At 42.3% G+C, this 14,744-nt stretch overlaps 1 protein-coding gene across 1 annotated transcript in view; it reads left to right on the forward strand.

Annotated features, from left to right (window-relative positions):
* The first annotated feature begins 9,603 nt into the window (after positions 1-9,603).
* Positions 9,604-14,744, forward strand: part of CPT1B (carnitine palmitoyltransferase 1B) — a 34,203-nt gene continuing 29,062 nt past the window's right edge. Inside the window, exon 1 of the mRNA XM_069979885.1 lies at positions 9,604-9,805. The gene's annotated coding sequence lies outside the window, so the exon portion shown is untranslated. The remainder of the gene's footprint in view (positions 9,806-14,744) is intronic.

Here is a 14,744-nt window from a genome sequence, read left to right on the forward strand (position 1 = left end):
TTTCACGGAACGATTATCGTTCATAGACTCGCTCCAACAACCGCTCGTTAACGAGCACTTGACGTTTTTTTTAAGCGAACGATAACACATAATACGTGTGGGAACGTGAACGATATCTGTAGTGTAACGATTTTTTTGCGTTACATCGTTACATGGTTGTTTAAAACGTGGGGAAATGTAGGTAGACATTTCAAGAATGACTGAAAGATTTTTTTATTCAACGAAAAGATTAGCGAATTATTGTTGAAAGACCAACTATTTTTTTTCGACATGTTGAAAAAAAAAAAAAATGAATGACTCAATGACGATTTCGCTGTTTTCGTTCGCTCGTTTACAGCTATTCCACAGAACAAATATATTGTTAATGAGCGGTCGTTTGAACGATTTTATGAACGATAATCGTTCAAAAAAGTTCCGTGGAATAGGGCCTTTACAAGCTGCACTTCCACCTTTACACTGTTTGTTATACTGCACTGATTTTCAGTTCATTCATCATGTAGTCTACAGAATTGTACTTCCAAACACGTTTGAACTTATGCATAGTCACCGTTTCATCGTATAGCCTATGATGACACTTAATAGGTTTCTCAACATGTACTCATTTTATTCTATCTGGACCTAGCTTGCTCTGTCAAAAAGAGAGACCAAGCCTTATGTCACGTAATACAGTTATCACGAGAAATATTCTATGTTTAAAGTGACACTGTCACCCCCATTTTGCATTCTTACTTCTCTACACAGGTGTAAAGGGTAAATTTAGCAGTTTTCATACTGTATATTACATCATATGTCATGGTGCTTGTTCCAGTAAAAAGTGGTCTTTTATCATCTGCAGATTGGGATAAGTGGTCGGGGCTTCACGGGCAAAGCATCACTTAGACCCGCCCCCTCTGTGGCGTCATCGCCGCATCGGCCTAGACATTTAGGCCGGCCCTTCAATGGCTGCTGAGGGACGGAGCCTATGTGCAATGACGTCACTTATCCCAATCTGCAGATGATAAAAGATCACTTTTTACTGGAACAAGCATGACCTATGATGTAATATAAGGTATGAAAACTTAAAATCTAGAATGTATGTACAAGTGTTGCTGTGGTTAGTATGTGTTCCCCCTCTCCCATGTCATACTGCAGGGGTCTGGGGATAAGATAACTGGTGGAGTGTTGTACCTGTCTTTTGTCTTTTTCATGTTACTTTAGGACCTTTTAAAAATGTATTGCCTTGTGTAATGTCTTTTGTACTGTGGGCTTGTAATGGGCCTTTTACAGTGGCCGATTATCGGCCAGGAGAGTTGCTAGAAATGCTCCTGCCGCCAAGAATCTGCCTGTGTAAAAGGGGCAGAGATCTGTTGAGGACCAGGAAAACACTGGGCAAATCTAGGTGGTCGGTGCTTGTGTGCAGCCAACAGATTAAGTGTAATCTGACTTGTAATTGGTTCTTTTCAACAAGCTCTGATTGACTACTGTATAGTTGACTGGTATGTGACTGACTGTAATCTGCCTTTTTTTACTTTTACACAGACAGACTGCTGTCAAATTTCCATCTAATCGTATCTAATTTTTATGTGTAAATGGCCAATGTATCAGAATTCTATTTCTTTTGCTAAAAAACTGAATGATGTCCTTTAAAAAGTTGCCTGTCAGCCACCTTCGTAGTAGCACATGAATGTCATGTAAAGGGTATCTTTACCCCTCCGTGTCAGCATGTGTATGTAATCATTCCAGCTGCCAATGGAGAAACGCTTCTGCCGTGGAGGGGTTTTAATGTGTGCTTGGCTGCTTCAGGGTGAGCAGCCCCACACGTAAATTTTCCAGGAGACGGCATAGTGACAGACCGTTTGGATAATGCTACTGTCTGCAATTAACCCCTTAAATGCCACAATATAATTGCTTAATAAGTCTCCTAGGGGGACTTATAAAGTGTTAAACACAAAAAGTATCACAAAGCTTCTCCTCCAATAGAAGTTTGAAGTATCCCCTTTTCCATGTTACAAATAAAAATGTGTGGGGAAAAAAAACATATTTGGTATTGTAGTGTGCAGAATAGTCTGATCTAAATATAACACTATGGGGGAGATTTATCAAACATGGTGTAAAGTGAAACTGTCAGTTGCCCCTAGCAACCAATCAGATTCCACCTTTTATTTTCCAAAGAGTCTGTGAGGAATGAAAAGTGGAATCTGATTGGTTGCTAGTAGAGTTGCGCGGACTGTCGGACTTTTGGTCCTACGGCATCTGTGCTCGATCGTGATGCCTTTGATCCCGGGTGCATAGTTGCGCTCCCGGGAATATGCGGCCAGGGTATTCCAGGGAATTCCAAATCGATTCCCTGGAATATCCTGGCCGCATATTCCCGGGATCGCAACTATGCACCCGGGATCACAGGCATGACGAAAGAGCAAACTGCTTTCGGACCAAAAGTCCGAACAGTTCGCTCATCTCTAGTTGCTAGGGGTTACTGAGCCAGTTTGCTAAATCTCCCTCATTGTTCCCACATGGTAAATAGTGTAAACGAAAAATACCAAGGTTGATGTTGGTTTTTATTATTATATCAATTATATCAAAATTTTCATGTACACCAATATGGTACCAATAAAACTATCAAAAATGAGCCCCCCAACCAGCCCTGTAGGTGGAAAAATAAGTGTTATGGCTCTTGGAAGGCAAGGAGTAACACTGCTTCAGTGTGACCTGGACATCCGTGCATCAATGGCCTTTGCTCATGAAGGGGTTAAAGACTCCTTACAGTTAGTTCTGTATATGTAAACCCGTCAAAATGAAAATACTGATGTGTGAGTTTCTGATACCTCTGTATGCCTGGGCAATGGCATTCATCAGAGGTATATCTCCAGAGCTGCTCTCTATGTTTACCCCCAAACAACACGCCGAATCAGGCTTTTATAGTATAGACCATTAAACCGCCGAAAATATGTCCCCAAATAAAATGTAATCGTTCCTTGGGCTATTGTTCTTGATCTAGCCCAAAAATGACTGCAAATACAGATATAAAAAAACAGCTAGGAGACAAACATGGCCTAAAAGCAGCTAAAAGGCTAAAAAAAATCAGTGACATCCTTGTTCTCTTTATACAGGAGCAGTGTCTGTTAAATTACACCTAGTTTGGGGACCCCGCTAAACACCTGCTCATATCCCAGGTCCTGGACGTTGGTCATCTGACATAAGATGAAAACATTTACTGTCTGAGAGGTTGTCTTATGAAGACCTGTTCCTGCATGGGGCCCGTCCATGCATTACACGGTTGCTCCTTTTTAACCACGAATAACCGCTATGTTAATACTACATTTTTAGTAGTATGTATGGCTAGATGTGTCATTCTGCTGCCGGCTTTGGTTTATAAAGCTGTTGTTGCCTTGAGTCAAGCTCTATAGCTGCAGTTATTCCTGAATTTTTAGGCTTTGAGTGAATGCAGGCTGTAACTTTAGCCACTGATTTGCAGTGGTGAATTGCTAGCATCTTCTATCAGCTGCAGAACAGTGTCCATATTTAGCATGGGAAATTTACAAAGCTTTGAACAATTAAAGAAACACTTATGCTTTGGTTGAAATGCATGTTTTCAGATCTAACATGACAATACGTATCAGATAGACGCTGCTACATAAGGCTGCTGATTATCTTCAAAGTGACTCTTTCCGTGACTTGTCACATCAGTCAGTGTAGAGGCCCTTGATGCCTCACTTGCCTTCCTTCATTTTACAAGGGAATGGTTATGTTTAAGAACTCAATTCTTTCTCTTTTTTGCTAGTCGTTGTACAATGACTGAATTTAAATAATGCCAGTATAATTTATGCATTTTTAAAAAATAAAAACGTTATCTGAATATAGTTTTTCCTTTATTTTTTCAATCTTATGTGTATTGCTGATGCCTTTCTCGTCACTTAAGTGCCAGAGCCACTTCCATACCACACACCAAGTGCCAGTAATAGGAACAGGACAACTGTGCTTCAAAATGTGCAAAAGCACCCCTTCAGGCCACTGGCAGATTAGGCAGGAGAGATTCAGTGATGGTATTCTGTCATTTCTGCTGAACAAGTAGTGCTACAGTGTAAAAGCTTAAAGAGTTTAAAGAGAGATTAAACTGACTCTGTACCCACAAACTGTCCCCTCCCCCCCCCCAAACCACTTGTACCTTTTGGATAGCTGCTTTTACTCCCAAGATCTGTCCTGGGGTCCGTTTGGCAGGTGATGCAGTTATTGTCCTAAAAAAAAACTTTTAAACTTGCAGCTCTGTGCCCAACAGCCGTGTTCTAGATTGTGTATGCATTAGGCTGGCATACCCTTTCCATCCCTCCACCCCACACTCTTAATCATTAGGAATGCCCCTAGAACATTTTCTGCTGTCTGAACATTGCACAGATGCCTTAACGATCCAGCCCATGTGCGGTGCTGACACAGGTGATGAATAGAAGACAATCTGCCTGGAGCATTCCTAAAGATGAAGAGGGCGGGGAGGAGGGACAGAGAGGTTGTGCCAGCCTAATGCATACACAATCTAGGCCACGGGTGTTGGGTACAGGGCTGCAAGTTTAAAAGTTGTTTTTTACGACAGTAACTGCATCACCTGCCGAACGGACCCCAGGACAGATCTTGGATTAAAAGCTATCTGAAGGTACAAGCGGTTTGGGGGGGGTCAGTGTTTTTTCAGGGAATTTTTTTTTTTTGGGGTCGTTTAGTTAAAGCGACTCTGTACCCAGAGAAAAACCACAATGTTTGGCCTGCTGTGATTAAAGCGACTCTGTACCCATGATCTGACCCCCTCAAACCACTTGTACCTTCAGATAGCTGCTTTTGATCCAAGATCTGTCCTGGGGTCCGTTCGGCAGGTGATGCAGTTATTGTTCTAAAAAACAACTTTTAAACTTGCAGCCCGTACCAAACGGGAGTATCTGTGCCCCAACTTTGCACCACCCCTCCGTCCCTCCTCCCCACCCTCTTCATCATTTGCAATGCCACTGGAACATTTTTTCCAATGCTTAACGATCCAGCCCACGTTCAGTATTCACACAGCTGACGAATAGGAGACAATCTGCCTGAAGCATTCCTAATGATGGGGAGGAGGGACGGAGGGGTGGTGAAAAGTTAGGCACAGATACTCCCGTTTGGCACAGGCTGCAAGTTTAAAAGTAGTTTTTTAGGGCAATAACTACATCACCTGCCGGACGGACCGCAGGATAGATCTGATTAAAAGCAGATATCTGATGGTACAAGCGGTTTGGGGGGGTCAGATTGTGGGTACAGAGTTGCTTTAATCACAGCAGGCTAAACAGTGTGGTTTTTCTCCTATAGACTTCTATAGGAGGGTAAAAATACCTGTATAAATATCATGTCTATATGCATATTGGTGGTTTTCCCAATTCCTCAATAGAAATTCTGCAATCACGTGACTGAAACAACTTTAGGAATTTATACTTAAATGAAAAAAAACAAAAGAAAAAAAACAACGTATAGCAGGAAAAACATCTGGCTGTTTTTTTCCTAGGAAGTCTGAAAGTTAATTTCAATTCATTTTTTTTTTTTTTGCTTTCCCTCTTTCCCTGAGACTTTCTTGCAGAAGTTTTGTGAGGGTTTTCTGTAAAGCATGTTTTCTCAATGGCCTGTATTCATAACATTATCTCATGGTATCAATACTATCCTTAGAAATATTATGGTATTTGCGGTCCTAATGTTTGCCTCCTGATGCTACATTATAGTGAAATACCACTTAAAATTTCAGTGCCCTGAACTTCATGCACATGCTGAGAAGCAAATGTATGTACAGTATATGAAAACTGGAAAAGGCCAACCACCAAGCTTGTGTTCCCCTTTTCAAACTCTCCATTCTCCATATTATCCTGGATGCAGCAGCCAGGCTCTCCCTTCTGTCTATCAGCTACACTGATGCTTTCACATCCCCAGTCACTGCATTGGTGGCCTAGTCACTTCACTACAATACAATTTCAACCCCTCATGCTCACCCACAAACCTGTACCTTATCTGATTCCTTTCCTTTAACACACACACTTCTACCTGGGGTGGACACAGACTTTTTTTTTTTTTTTATACAATGATGAGTAAAACAAAAAACTATAGCTGTTTATTATATTTCTCATTGTTGTATTTAAAAAAAATAACTCAGTAAGACCTAATTGGGAATTCTTTGCACTTATAAATGATATGTTAATGGGAAGAAAATAAAAAAAAATTATAACTATATCTCATTTTCATCAGGGGAATTAAACCAAAGAAAGAACTGCTGGTGGTCTCCAGACAGGTGATTTACGCCTAGACCACAGCTCCCAACACAGACTGGATGATTCAACTATATCTGATCGCAAATCAGTCCTCTGTTGGTAGATACTGGCTGATTGCTGAGTAAGCAGGAGGCCAGGCAGCATTGATTATTTGTGAAGAAGAGTAAAGAGGAAGCAGTGGTTAGGAGTACCAGGGTATGGCAGATTCGCTGAGCCACAACTTCTCACTGACTCTTCATTACAGTAGGAAGCCTGAGATTCCACATAATCCACTCCACAGTAAAATTAACAAAAGGAAACATGCTCACAAGGGGAGTGCCAGCTACAGCACACTGTTAGCACCAGTGATAGGGCCTGGGTGCTGACTAAAGATGAGCGAACCAGCCGAGGTTTGGGTTCGTATGAACCTGAACTCTCGGTGTCTGATTCCCGCTGTCTGCCCGCTCCGTGGAGCAGGTGGATACAGCCTGAGGACCGCCTGGACAACTGGGATACAGCCTATGGCTATGGCTGTATCCCAGTTTTCCAGGCGGTCCTCAGGCTGTATCCACCTGCTCCACGGAGCGGGCAGACAGCGGGAATCAGACCCGCAGGTTCGCTCATCTCTAGTGCTGCCAGATTTCCATTTAAACAAAAGTAAGGAGTGAGCTTACAATCTAAGGATGACATACCAGTCAAAAAGGTGTTTTTTATTTGTACAATGATCCAACCATTTCTGATACTAAAGTAGTACATACAAAATGAAATAGCTGTATTCGACTTCCCACAGGGGCTTCTCCTTGTGAAAAATAAAGCCCAGATTCAAAGACAAACTAATTGAAAGAACTCCACTCTCCAGCTCCTTTAAAGGGACTCTGTCAGCTGAAATTCTCATTCTAAACTGCTGACACTGTTACATAGCTGTCTGGAGACACATGGTACCTTTCATGTTTCCAGCTGTACACCAGCACACAGAAAACTGCTTTTATTCTCTGGTGCCTAAGAGGCTTTCCCAAGCTCCTGATATCCAGTAAACTGGAATGTCTTCTCCCTCACCCCACCTTCAGTAAGGATGGACCAGTAAGGAGCCTCTTTGACTCTTTGTACTGTAGAATAAAAGCATTTTTTGTTTTTACCTTCTGGAATCACAGACAGATATATGAAAGGTACCATGTGTCTCCTTGACCAAACCACATCTATCAGTGTCGGCAATTAGGAATGTGAGCTACAGCTGACAGAAGCACTCTTTTTTTTTTTTTTTTTTTTAAATTTGCTCCCCCTGCTGCACGCTGACACGTATACTCACTAGAGATGAGTGTATTTCCCGAAGTAGGGGTTCGTATGAACCTGAACTATTGGCATCTGACTCCCGCTGTCTGCCGGCCTAAGGAACGCCTAGAAAACTGGGATACAGCCATTGGCATAGGCTGTACCCCAGTTTTCTAGGCGTTCCTTAGGCTGTGTCCACCCGCTGCACGGAGCCGGCAGACAGCGGGAGTCAGATGCCAATAGTTCAGGTTCATACGAACCTGAACTTCAGGAAATCCACTCATCTCTAATACTCACCAGCGATGATCAGTGTCCCGCGGCGTGGCTTTGTTCCGGTGCTGCAGCGCCGTTAAAGTCCTGCTCATTTGCATACAAGATTTGCTGCCCTGCCCTCACTAGTCAAGCAGAGCTTACTCCTTCGGGACACAATTAAGGCCTGGCAGCATAGTCGACGGCTCCTAGGCCTTCCTATCCTGATCAGTGCACATACGGCACCCGGAATTCACTCAGGGCCACCACAACTCAATGTTCCGGATTTGGAAATTAAGGGGAGTGAGAACTGCCGGTGATCTTATGAAGACCACGGAACGCAGGTACCTGTCGTTTGCAGAAGTACAGGAGAGCTTTTCTCTTCCGCCCAGTCACTTCTTGGCGTACCGACAGATACATGGGTTTCTCTTCTCCAGATTACGGGACTTACAGAGTGAGTTGGCATCCAACTCTATATCAGTATATATGCGGACTTCGGTGCCGATCCACTCTGTGTCCTATTTACATGCCACTCTACGCCTGGTAGCACTAAGGGGAATGGAGTCCTCGTTATTCAAATATTGGAAAGATAAACTACCCTTACCTGACCTACATGCTCTGACTCTCAAGGGATGGGCCACAGTACGCAGGGCTATCGTCTGTGAGCAATGGAGGGAATCACAATTCCGCATCCTGCATCACGCCACATATGGGTTCACGTTTCCGCGCACTCCGGAGCACCCAGACCGTATCATAGCTTGCCCGAATTGTGGGGAAGCAAGGACAGACCTATATCATGGGCTCTTTACTTGCCCCCTAGTACAAACCTTTTGGGGGGAGGTGGTTTCCCTTCTTCAGGGAAAGCTGAATCTCACGGTCCCTATTGATCCCCATCTTATGATATTACATATACCGCCAGAGGGGTGCGCGGTGATGTCATTGGCCCATACTTTCCTGCTTGTGGCAAAACGCTGTCTCCTGTCTAGGTGGCTCACCTCTGATATGCCCACGGCTGCTCATGTAGTACAGCAAGTTAAACATTACCTACTGATGGAACGTTTGGAGGCTGAGCCATCTAGGGAAAGGAGAGCGAAATCCTTCTTCAAGAAATGGAAAGCCTTTATAACTAGCTTTCTAGATGAGGCTGAAAGGCAGAGGGTGGTGAGACCTTTTCGTAATACAAGGTGGTACTTATTGGCGGATATTGCTGGTACTCTGGGCAGATTACGTCTTCCTGATTAGGCAGCGTTGCCGTACTTGCTGAATATAGAGGGAGAGGACTATGGGCCGCGAGCATTGGGGGGGGGGGGGGGGGGGTTGTTTTGTTACAAAGTTTGTTACAAAGATTGTTACAAAGTCTGTTATTATCTCTGTATGCCTGGAAGGATCGAGATGTGAGATTTCCTTCAACAAACTCCTGTATATTCTGTAAACTTATGAAAACTAATAAAAATATGTTTGGAAAGTCCTGCTCATTCGCGTCACCATTCCGGTGACCACTCTTCTGTCTCCCATCGATTGCAGGCCAGAAGTCATGCTCTCCCATAAAGAATGCATTGGAGAGCATTACTTCTGGCCTTCTATCGATATGGAGACAGAAGAGTGGTCAGATAAACGGGCGCGGGACTTGAACAGCGCCACGGTTAAAAAAAAAACAAACAATCCTAGTTGCTTTCTATTTACAGAAAGTTGTAATCGGGACACAGTAATTTTATTCATACCAGCTCACCTTGGAAAAGTACAAAGTCAATACGTCAGCTTGTTTAGCAATGTGTTTAGTATAATAAAATACACAAGATGTATTTTACATGAAGAGCTGCCTTGAAGTTTGTAGTTCTTCAGTCTGTTTCTCCTCTCTATACACTCTCACTAGGAGTTCCTTCTGCCTGTCAAAGCTCTGTTTGGTCTCAGGTTACACTGGCTGGTTTTTGGCAGGGAGTCGGACTTAGAAAACTCCACACATGCACTTGACGCTGAAGGACACAGAGGACGGAAGGCAGCAGCTGCGTAGCTGTGTGTCTATGCTTCTGTGTGCTTGTGAATCCCTGAAAACAGTGTAACAGGTGGGTTCCTATTGTAACTTTTCTCTATAACATATTGTTTGCAGATTTATGGTTTATTTCTGTGTATTGGTGAATGCTGTTGCGAATACCATATTTAATGCATTTGTATTATACACACATGATACTTTGCCAGCTATGATGATTTGTCACTTTATATTATCATCATGGAGGAATAGATGTGACCTACTTGATAATAGAGTTTGTCTATAACCTTCTCTACTTGTTTTAGTTTATTTTCGGTACTGGATTGCCTGTTGCCTGGCATCTGCCTTTGTTTAGTTTGAATAGTATTTAAGCCCTAACCACATGAGAACCCTGCATTGCACATTTATCTAAAAAAAAATCTCTCAGCACCAGAGACGTGTGACCCTTGAGCACGCTTGAAATCGTCCACACCTGAAGTCTCTGCATTTCATTACTGGTGGCTAAAGACCTTGGATGCAGCCCTAACACTGCCTGGAAAATAGGCTACAGCCATAGGCTGTATCCATGTTTTCCAGGACTCCCTAGGGTTGCATCCAACCAATGCTGCACAATCAGATTCAGAGACAATTCTGAGCATGCTCGAGGTTCGTGCATCTCTACTCAGCCCATCAGTCAGATCTATCCGTAGGGTTACACTGAGGCCTAAAGCGTGTCCTTTTGGCTTCTGTCAGACCTGTATATATTTGTATAACATTCTGACTGTATAGGTGTAGCTCACTATGATTTTCTGTGCTGAGACATCCCGCAACATGTTTGTTTGTTTTTTATTTACTGTATCTCTATATACTGCCAAACATTGGAACCTTCTGTCAGAGATATATGTCTGCCAATACTCACATCACATATGTTTAAAGGAGGTGATGGTCATTTCAAACAACTTACTTCCATTTGGTAACTCATGTGATTCATAACATATTTGAAAGTCACTTAATTTACCACAAAGATAAAAAAGCTGTAAAGTCTTTGCCACTAGGGGGTCTCACGTCCCTGCAATCTGGTGTTTACTATCTGTTGTTTGGCTCAGTTCACATGCAGTAACACAGGAAGTGGTGGTGGGACTTAGCTAGTGCTATGTGCAGGAGAGAGACAGATTGTAAGCTGTGCACATGCAAGCTGAGCCTGTCTACCATCTCCAGAGGATCCCACGTGTCACTGAAAGGGTTGTCCTGGATAAAATAAAATGTAACTATGCTGCTGAGGCTGCGGGGGACATGTCAGTGATATATACTTACCTCTCCTGCTCTGCCGCTGCTGCCTTTAGCAGTGATTTCAAAACATCCTGTGATGTGCTGTATACTGTCTATGCTGAGCTTCCATGTTTCATCCGAGAAGCACGTCACTGCATGTTTTAAAATCCTGGTCAGAATGGGACCTGGCGGGGCGGGATAGGTAAGTATGTCCCCCGCAGCCCTGGCAGCATAGATAAAGGCTTTGCTCGTATGAATACCCAACCATAAGTTTCTGGGCAGCTGTCCCATGTATAGATCTCTCTTTTTGTATATGCGCAGTGTTACCTCATGCGCAGTGCAACAGTAACGTTAACTTGAGGAGCCCTACAAGTTTAACTATGTTAGTTGAGATTGAAAAATCCCCTAAACGATAATACAAACATACAGTAGTAAAGCTTCATAATAATAATTATAGCTAACCAAGCAATAACATTATAATATACTATTGAATCTCAGTAGAAAAACAAACAAACAAACTGTGAAGTGTACCGGTCATTTCATAAGGTTAAAAAATATTAAGAATACACCCATGGTTTCATAATCCTTCAACTTAAAAATGACCACTTTTTGGGAAGGTTATTTTGTATTTTTGAGAAAATAACTAAATAAACAAAAATCATTACAACTAACCTAACAATGGAGCATTGTCTTTCAGATGACTGCACCTTATTGACGTAAATGGCCCTTTGCCCAAAACAGAGTACAGGCATATATTTTGTTTAGTTTTAGATCATTATTAAAGGGATACTATGCCTAAAGTTTACATTACATACGTTAATGGATCTATCGCTTTCTCTTATCAGCATTTCATGCTTGTAATATTTTTGTTATTAATAACTAGCTCTGTGCCCTGCACAGAGGCATTGGTGAGGTGCAGGAGGAGAAGACAAGCAGTGATAAGGGATGGAAATGCTGGGCCCTTGAGGCAACAAGCTCTGTCGTCTGGGCACTTGGTTCTCATTTATGTATATGACAAGTACAAATTGCTCTGCTCACAACCCAAAGTTACATAGTTACATAGTCAATACGGTTGAAAAAAGACACATGTCCATCAAGTTCAACCAAGGAGGGGATGGATACAGGGAAGGGGGAGGGGTGATAGGTTCTATACATATGCATTTATATTATTTTGTTCTAGGAACTTGTCTAGCCCTGTTTTGAAGCCCTCTACTGTTTTTGCTGTGACCAGATCCTGGGGTAGACTGTTCCACAGATTCACAGTTCTCATGGTAAAGGCGGCTTGTCGCCTCCGGAGATTGAGCCTTTTTTTCTCCAGGCGGCGGCAGTGCCCCCTTGTCCTTTGAGGGGGTTTTACCTGGAACATCTTTTACCCATATTTCTTGTAGGGGCCATTTATATATTTAAATAAGTTAATCATATCTCCCCTTAAACGTCTCTTCTCCAGACTAAACAAATTTAATTCTTTTAATCTCTCCTCATAACTAAGATGCTCCATTCCCCTTATTAGTTTAGTTGCCCGTCTTTGTACCCTCTCCAGCTCTAGAACGTCCCTTTTATGAATCGGGTTCCAAAACTGGACGGCATACTCCAGATGAGGCCGCACCAAAGCTTTATAAAGCGGTAATATTATATCCCTGTCCCGAGAGTCCATGCCTGTTTTAATACATGACAATATCCTGCTGGCCTTAGAAGCAGCTGACTGACATTGTGTGCTGTTCTGTAGTCTATTATCTACAAGTACACCCAGATCCTTCTCCATCAGCAACTCTCCCAGAGTAACTCCCCCCAGGACATATGATGCATGCGGGTTATTAGTACCCAGGTGCATAACTTTACATTTATCCACATTGAACCTCATTTGCCAAGTGGACGCCCAAACACTCAGTGTGTCTAAGTCATCCTGTAACATCTGCACATCCTCCATAGACTGTACTGTACTACAAAGCTTGGTGTCATCTGCAAAGATAGAAACATTGCTGTTAATTCCATTCTCAATATCATTAATAAACAAGTTAAACAGAAGAGGGCCCAGTACTGACCCTTGAGGTACACCACTTATTACCAGGGACCATTCGGAGTAGGAATCATTGACCACCACTCTCTGGGTACGATTATTAAGCCAGTTTTCAATCCAGTTACACATTAAACTTTCCAAACCCATAGACTTTAACTTTAACCCATCAGACGTCCATGAGGAACTGTGTCCAACGCTTTAGCAAAATCCAGGTACACGATATCCACAGCTGCGCCCCCATCCAGGCTTCTACTCACCTCTTCGTAGAAACATATCAGGTTGGTTTGACAGCTTCTGTCCTTAGTAAAACCATGCTGGTTATCACTTATAATACTATTAGCCACTACATATTCCTGGATGTAGTCCCTTATAAGCCCCTCAAATAGTTTCCCCACAAAGGACGTTAAGCTTACGGGTCTATAGTTACCTGGGGAAGTTCGAGAGCCTTTTTTGAAGATCGGCATTACATTTGCCTTACGCCAGTCCCTCGGCACAATACCAGTCAGCAAAGAATCACGGAATATTTCATACAAGGGTAGAGAGATTACAGAACTGAGTTCCCTAAGAACTCTGAGGTGTAATCCATCAGGCCCTCGAGCTTTGGTTACAAAGAGCTTTGGTTTACATTGAGTTTATTTAATTAAGTTCACTAATCTAAAAGTATGGCTGTAAAGAGGCTTTTTACCTTGCGCTGGGACCCCTAACATGTGAATCCATCCAAGGATTCCCTTTAACAGATCCCCTTTCTAGGGAGTTTCTAAGTTTTTATTAATAAAAATTATGAAAGGAAGATTAGACAAATGTCTGCACCCACTGGGAATGCTACATGATTGGGGGTATTGAAAAAAAATACCCCTATTTATCTGAGGTTCTGCTTTTGGTTGCAGAATATAGTGGATAGGCCTCCTCTTGTCAATGATATTATAAGCTTTGCCCGCCTGCATCCTATAGATTGAGCTGACCCGTCTTAGATATGTTTTTATTAACTTCCTTAAAGGGGTTGTTTGCTCAAGAAAATTCCTGTCCATATGACCTTGTTAGAGCATAACGACATTGTAGAGGTTGTCTCTGACACTCAGTTGTCTCCATTGTTAGCTATACTGTATTATATGGTTACACATTAACCTCAGTGGGTGCTGTGTAATGCAACCAGACCCCTTATCATCAGCTTAATTTCCTTTAAGTCATAGTTGGGTTGTTTTGTGATTTATTAATCTGGCTATGCATTGGCGCACTATATAACCTTTTATAGCTATTAGTTGTTATCAGGAGCTTCTAGCGCATACAGTAAATGTCATTTAGCCTTCTCTTCCTATACTTACTGTACTTTGAGAGAAAAGTCATCACCATGACAAAAAAATTCTTTCCTCTGTAATGATTAATTCTGAACAGAAGTGACTTCATGGGTCTAGTGTAGGATTATACAAAGTGTTAAGTTCCCCCTTAAATTATACATCTAAATATACAAAATATACATCCTGTTTCTTCACTCATCTTACCCTTTATAGTCTGCTTTGAATCTGACGTCTGTTTTTTTCTAACCTTTCACATACTTGGACTTCATCCAAAGGTTCCATGTGAAGATATGTTTACACGTTGTGTTGTTGCTGAACGGGTATGAGGCTGTAAATGCATCGACAGGCCAGGAGGACGCTGTAAAATATTGTTAGTGGTATTTAGCCAGTTATATAGAATATTTACAGTAATATACAAAAAAAAGTACACTGTAAAATTCTATTTAATTCAAGCA

This window comes from Dendropsophus ebraccatus, chromosome 1, assembly GCF_027789765.1.
Source record: "Dendropsophus ebraccatus isolate aDenEbr1 chromosome 1, aDenEbr1.pat, whole genome shotgun sequence".
NCBI lineage: Eukaryota > Metazoa > Chordata > Amphibia > Anura > Hylidae > Dendropsophus > Dendropsophus ebraccatus.